Genomic DNA, 7,514 nt, shown 5'->3' with positions numbered 1-7,514 from the left:
AGCCTGAAAGAGATGATCAGGCCTAAGAAAATCATCCTTCGTATCATTATTTGCTATTTTAAAATGGTACATGTATTTAATACAATGATCATTTTCCAGGGAATAACTTGACAAAACAGCAGCTGGCTTATACCTTAGAATTATGCCAGGAATTACCAAACAATTCAAGAGACTCTGACCTGCCACCCCATCTCCCAAGTTGCTTCTGTCAACCTGAAATAATCAAAAGGATTAGAATCCAGTTTTAAAGTTTATTTGAGTGAAAACCTGGGAATTGCCATCCAGGAGACACAGACTTCAGATAAATGAGGTCAGTGCCCCAAAGACAAAAGTTAAGTTCTTGCTTATATAGGCAGAAAACAAAGAAGTTTAGTAAGATTATAACATTTTATATACAAGGCTGGTTTATGAGTTACAACAATTTAATTAGGTTGTTTTCTTTTCCATAGGGTTGGCTTTCATGTTCTTTCCACTGTAAAAGTGTATTTAACATTTCATCTTAAGACAATGTGATAGCCATGAGTTCTATGTGTGAGAAAGGTAAGAGGGAAGCTAATCTATAATGGAGATCAAGGGTGAAGAGGGAAGGAGGCTTCCCTGGTGCCCTTTAGTCATTTACAGCATTTTACAAAACAATGTAGGTAAGGAAGAAGGCTAATCTATAATCAGAGGAAGACAGATTACAGTTGCTTAGGTTGCAGCTGCCTGCCATGTAACTCAGGCCTTGTAATCACATTCCTTTAAGGCTCAAAATAATTTATAATTCCAACAGCTTAGATTTTGAATTACTTATTTTCACACTTAAAACCTAAGACCACTGCCAACACCTCTCTCTGTCCTCCAGGAAGAGAGGACAGGGCTTATGCTGGATTGTTCATTATTATTGCCACTGCCTCTCTCTGTGGCTGCCATTATCTAATGATCCCAAGAACCAACTCTTGGGCCTCTCCATTTATGTTGTCTTCTCTTCCTTAAACACTCCTTTACCTCTAAGAGATAGCCTGTGATGGCTTCAAAGATAGCCCCCAAATTCTCTCTTAATCCCTTTCTTCTTGAAGTGGACCAGACTTAGTGATTTACTTCAATTAATTATCTAAAGATGGATATAATGGAATAATACTTTCAAGATAGAATTATAAAAAGATTTCAAGTGGGGCTCACACCGCCAATCTTATTTTGCCTGTCAGCTCTGTTTGTTTTTAGGTATTCTTTTACAGAATACAAGAGTTTTTTGGCAATATTTATACGATATTAGAGCAGATATGCGTATATTTTTTAATCCTAATTAGCAAAGTGTCTATCTTCAACAGGCTAAGTCACCAACTCTTCTCTGTCTCAGTACTGCTTACTTTAATTATCTGTTTGTTATATATTAGTTTGTTTCCCCTAACGAGATCTCTTTACAGGTATGAATGTCTATCATAAGCTACTCAACGTCAAACACCACACTATACATTTTTCTTTTACGATTTGTTGTCCATATAGTCAAGATATCGGTTGAGAATGCATCTTCAGGGGAGGACAAGGTATAGAAGCTATACCTTGAAATATCGTTGCTTTGAATATTTTATGTAGCATAAAATTGCATTTTATTAATTTTAAATACCTTTAGACAATAACCAGGCCAATTGTCTGTACAGAAGAAATACCCCCAAATACAATATTTCTTTCCTTCTAAAGATGGCTAATTTTTCATATCTCATCACAAGCATGCCCAAGTAGATGAAACAGAAGCATATGCATATATAATAATGTATTTCAGTTCCTCATTCTTGGTTGAATGACGTGAGTATTTAGTTCAGTTTTGGCCAGGTGGTCTTGAGAGCCCCCATTTATTATGAAGTTTTTCATTTGTAAGGACAGAAGCCATTGCCTAGTTTTTCTTAAGTAAAACTGTCTCTGTTGAAAAGATGTCACATTTTATCATTCACTGAACGTTAATTGATCTGGAGCATTAATAAAACAATGTCTTATATTTACATGGTTCTTTATATTTACAAACAACTTTTCATATTCTTTCTTCTTTGACCTCCCAACAGATGTGGATCTAAATATACAGCAGGCTCTTCTATTTCTATTTTTCAAATGAGGGAAACAGAGTTGCAGTGAAGTTAAATGACTTGTCCAAATCCCACATCGAGTAAGTTATGGCATCAGAAATTGAACAAGGACTTCTGAGGCCATGATGTGACTGATTGATGTCCTCATGCATTAAATCACCAGAAGGAAAGACTATCATTTACACATGAGCAAATTCAGGTCTGGTAGTTTTTGTTACATATGCTTAAACCTTCTTGGGAACAGTCCTCATGCTCTATATTATGTGAAAAGCACAGAAAGCCTCTCCTGCAGTATAACAATCTGTCTTTCATCACACTCATTTGTGTTTCACATGACTGAGTTTGCTGTTTAGGGAATCATCGGAGTACAATTCCAAATGGAGAAAAATCAGATAAAACCCAGTGTTCCTGGCTTCAGTCTGTGTGATTATGAACACAATACTGTACTTACAGTAGGATGCCAGAGTGAATAGACGCTGTTGCCTTTGAAAGGATGAGCATTCGTTCGACCTAATAACTACCTGACGATGGGTACAATTATCTTTCTCCGAGTGGCACATTATTGTTTGACACATTAATTGTTGTGTCATTTCTTTCTGAAAGGCATGTTGGGTGTCTAATACAAACCAGAGGCTTCATGAATTAGCCATGTCCGAGTGGTGCAGCACTAATTTACTTTTCCAAAATAAAATCAACCCAATCTCGTCACCTGTTTTCAATTACCACAGGCGGACCTGAGCTGCCCTGTGACCTCAATGCTTTCTTCCTGTGCCTTGGCATATCTGATGAACGTCAGCAAGGGCCCCCTTACTCACTACAGCTATGAAACGCCCCTCCTCTGAGGCAAACCGCAGAGAGAGACATAGCTTTGCAGAATGGAACATCCTTTATGACATAATTTCTGCCCAGGAAGCATTGCACAAGAATATTAGCTTGGTCTCCTTTCTGTTGTATCCATTCCACCTTGGTTTCTTTCCACTCTTTTCTAGGAAGGGGTCTTTGTATGGAGGACTGTTTCCAAAGCACAAAGACTCTATGGTCTTAGCAAGGCCCAAACATTTAAGTCTGGATGATCTTCTTCCTTTGCTGCAGCTGCTCTTTGACATCCTGCACAGGGTGATGGGCTGGCGGCCCTGGGTGTGCCTCTGGGCCTGTCATCTGTCGTGTTGTTAGACTGCTGATGAGCTGTCGCTGCTTGTCTTTAAAGTCTGCACTTCTCTCTTTTCCAATTTTGGCTGCCACTAGACAATGAAAATCAAGCAGCCACACAGCCCTTTATCCCCTTCCAGATCCAACTGGTTGAATCAGTCTTGGAGCAGAAAACAGAACCTTCCCATTGTCTTCCCAAACACATGGGGTGTGCCTGTCCCATGGCAAATTACTGTTAAAAAAAATCAGAATTAGAATGTGTTTGACATTGCACACTTTGCTGCTAGTGAATGCCATGCCACCCTGAAGACTCATCTCCCCTTTTGGTTTTCATTGGGTCCTTTTCTGTTGCTTTCTTTTCAGCTTGCACCTGTCCCTGACATATACTGCTGCTGACTACCAAGTGAGTTGTTCAGTGAGCTAGAGGTATGATAAATTAAATATGATATGTATCACTGAATCCGTCTTTGGCTGCTTCATTGTACATTGTAATTTGGGAAGGGACTATTAAAATAAAATACTAAGGAATAAGCAGAAACAGCCCACTGTTAACATGTCCAATGGCAAGAGAAAATTACAGGTTTCATTGTATATGCGGCACCATCTGCCTCTTTGCCGAGGCTGAGCCTTCGGCTTTCCCAGGGGAAATAGCTGTGGATAAGTTATTCAATTAGAACAGCATTATTGGCCAGCTACCTTGGAGAATTGGGTTGATGATGTTGCGATTATCCTCCCGTACATTCCTTCGTGTCTCCGGCAGGCTGCAGTGCACGGCAACTTCCTTAAGTGTTTACTGAGCCCTACAGTAGAGGTGAACAATTGGAATGAAGAATATCAAGGATTCCTGAAAGAAAATCAATTTTGAATGAACTTTTCTTGATTAGCCACAGCTCCAATATTCTGAGTCATACTGTATTTTTGTGGACTTTGATTGAATTAAGTGACAGAAATGGCAATCGGGAGGAAAGTGAATTTCATGATATGCATTTAACCTATGGCACTGCACAAAATAATTATTCATGTACAATTGTAAGGTAAAAAAAAATACCCAGGTCTCCTCAACTGTGATATTAATCTTAGGCATGGGGAAATCTCATAGGAGCATAATGCTTTTTTAATGAAGACTTTAGCTGTTCTTCAAAAATATTTGTATCATAAAAAGGAGTAATTATTTATGAGTCACTCTCTCAGGAAGTCAGATCCCTTCAAGGGTCATGCCATCAACCAAAAACTTCCTAAATGGGAGCTTTTGGGAATGTTCATTGTTATCTCTAAGATCCTATGGTTTGTAACTAGAAGACCCAACAATATTCCTCTTGCCTCACACAAATATTTATAATATTTTTATATTTTTAAAAATTATTGGTGCTTAAAGAAAGTTAGACATAAGGAAAAATATTAAAATATAAAACAATTTATTTTCACGTTTCTCACAATTATGTATATACACATCCAAGTATGCTCTGGTATGCCAAATATTTTCAGGGTGCATATCCACACCCCAGGGGCAGTTCAGGTGATGTTCTATGACTGTTAATTGGGCAGGAAAGCAAATGTGCTCCTCATCACTGGTTCAAATTCTGATGGCTTTGGAAGATATCTGGCTGTATTTCTGTTTTTATAAATTGGAAGAATTATGTTTATATTCTTTGTCTTTGTGTGTGTGTGTGTGTGTGTGTGTGTGTGTGTGTGATGCTGATATTTTAAGATACTCATTTTTAAGAGCCTCTTATATATTAGGACATAAACCCTCTATTGCAAAAATGTTTTCCTCCAGCATGTCATTAATTTTCATTTAGTTGTTGATATTTCTGATATTCAAAAGTGTTATTTGCAAGTAGTCGGATCTACTTTTTCACTTGTGTTGTTTTCACGACATTATGTGTAAAGTCTTCACTTGAGATAAGTTAAATATTTACTTACATTTTCTGGGTTTAAAAGTTGAAATGTATTTTCTTTTAACTAATCCATTAGATATGTATGCACATATGTTTGTCTGTGTGAATGTATGTATTTAGCATAGAATGGTCTAAGATAAATGTATCTATGAGATCAGGCTCTATTATCAAAAACACTAACATCTCAGTATCTGAACACACATTTTTTTCCTTGCTCGTGTAAAGTTCATGTGTGTCCTGAAAGCTTTTGGATAGATGCCCTCCACAACAACAACAACAACAACAACAACAAAAACAAATTAAGAATTTGGACCGCACTTTTACCTGTTAAAAGCCTTTAAGCTCTGTTTTTCAGAGTACTTCAATCTTATGGCACCCCTATCTCAACTCAAAGCTCTGGGTTCACTGTGGAAGAGGAGGAGAATGTGGGAAATGGGTCCATCATCTCTCATGTACTTTGGGCTGGGAAATCATGCATTGCCTCCTGATAGACACAGCCGGGCTACGGGACCAGTCATCTAGCTACGGCCTACTGACTAGAGGAGTGAAAAAGGAGAACTGGAAATATTGCTAAGGACTGGTAGTATCTGCCACAATTTACCCTTTTGTTTCTCCAAATATTCAGTGCAGTCTCCCTCTGGTATAGATATGTATGACAATTATACTCACCTCCCCTCTGAGAGAGAAAACCCCGTGGTCTTCCTCAGTCATGGCATTGAGCTCAAAGTCCAGAATTCAGAATCTCTGAGTGATAGAATTGTCCTTCCGTATCCATGGGGGCTTGGTTCCAGGACCCCCATAGATATCAAATCCACAGATGCTCAAATCGCTGATATAAAATGGTGCAGTATTTGCACATAACTTATACATATCCTTCCATATACTTTAAATCCTCTTTATATTACTTTCAACACCTAATACAATGTAAATACTATGTAAATAGTTAATACTATATTGTTTTATTTACATTAGTTTTTATTGTTATATTGTTTTTATTGGGTTTTTAAAAAATATTTTCCATCCACAGTTGGTTGAATCCTTGGATACAAAGGGCCTACTGCATACTGTACTCTCTATGTCAAGTCTATAGGTAGCTCCCATGGCTTTGGAAACCTAGCAACTAAAATGACAAGTTATCTGGCACTTACACATCTCGTAATTGAAAAAGGAAACAGGAGTCCCTGTTGCTGAAAAATTCTGAATTCCTTCCAGGCAGATGTTTTTTGAGCCCCCTACCTTCACGAGGCCCGGACTCTGCTCTCCTGGAGGATTCAACTTGGTTCTTGTTCTCTGTGTCTTCTGTCTCCACCCTCAGGGAGATATTTGTCCTTTCCTTTCTCCCTTCTTGGGCTCATATAAAATAGATCCTGGAGAATATGAAGTTTTCTTAGCCTACTTCCTACCCAGGGCCCGAGAGGTGTTTTAGCAAGCCGCCCAGGGCAGCTTTGAATGCAGCCTAACACAAATTTGTAAACTTTCTTAAAACATTATGAGGGTTTTTTTTTTTTTTGGTTTTTGTTTGTTTTTTGGTTTTTGGTTTTGCTTATCAGCTATCACTAGTGTTAGTTAGTTAGACAATTCTTCTTCCAGTGTGGCCCAGGGAAGCCAAAAGATTGGACACCTTGTTTTAGAGTCTCAAACACTTTTAGTGCAGGCTCACAGTTTCTTAAGCAATACAACTCTCTTAAAACTTTGTTGGTTTTTCTAAGCTATTGGATTCCAATTAATTCCATGTGCCAATAATTACAGCTACGATTCTTTACCTAGCACACTTCTTACTTCATCCGTATTTCTTTACACTCTTGTGCCTGTACCTCTCCCTGCTTGAAGACCTGGTAGTTTTCTTGAGTCTATCTGGATTTGATGAGAGAATGGAACCCTCAAGCTCTTTTACCTGAGCTATTTTTCCAATTGAAAAGATTACTGGGCCTCAGGCCCTTAGTTTGATCTTTACCGTAAGGCATTTTTATCTCATTAATTCCTTTTTATAAGTAAAAGTTCAGTTTAAATCTATTATTTATTTTTGTTGCTGTTGTTTGTTTGTTTGTTTTTGAACCAGCTCAATTTTAAAGTCTTTTAACGTTTTCTCTTTTACCATTTAGGATTGAAAGCAATTACTGGTTTAACTCATTCAAGACCCCAAATATCTGAACTATTTCCTTTCATTCTTGCTGGCAAACAGATAATACTTTTCAGAACTGTTTTTCTTATAATTCCTTATCAAATACAGCCCATAGCGACCAGCACAGATAAATACCTGCTTTGCGAGCTCTCACACTAGAGACACACATTCATTGGGTACACATTCTGCCTCGCACATTATCAGAGGGGACAGTCTTACCAAATGAGTTCCCGCTGCAAAACTTGGTGTTCCGTCTTTCTAGACACAGGTGTCTGCAACAGAGGA

At 38.0% G+C, this 7,514-nt stretch overlaps 1 long non-coding RNA gene across 1 annotated transcript; it reads right to left on the bottom strand.

Moving 5' to 3' along the window:
- Nucleotides 1-233: 233 nt before the first annotated feature.
- LOC100977526 (uncharacterized) lies at nucleotides 234-5,853 on the bottom strand. Its single transcript, XR_608640.4, has 3 exons — nucleotides 5,777-5,853; nucleotides 3,906-4,053; nucleotides 234-3,441 (listed from the first exon to the last, which is right to left on the bottom strand). It is a non-coding gene; the product is annotated as an uncharacterized LOC100977526 (long non-coding RNA).
- Nucleotides 5,854-7,514: the final 1,661 nt, after the last annotated feature.

The sequence above is a fragment of the Pan paniscus genome, chromosome 14 (genome assembly GCF_029289425.2).
Source record: "Pan paniscus chromosome 14, NHGRI_mPanPan1-v2.0_pri, whole genome shotgun sequence".
In the NCBI taxonomy this organism is placed as follows: Eukaryota; Metazoa; Chordata; class Mammalia; order Primates; family Hominidae; genus Pan; species Pan paniscus.
The sequence above is the reverse complement of the archived record's forward strand: the minus strand, read 5'-3'. Positions and strand labels throughout refer to the sequence as shown.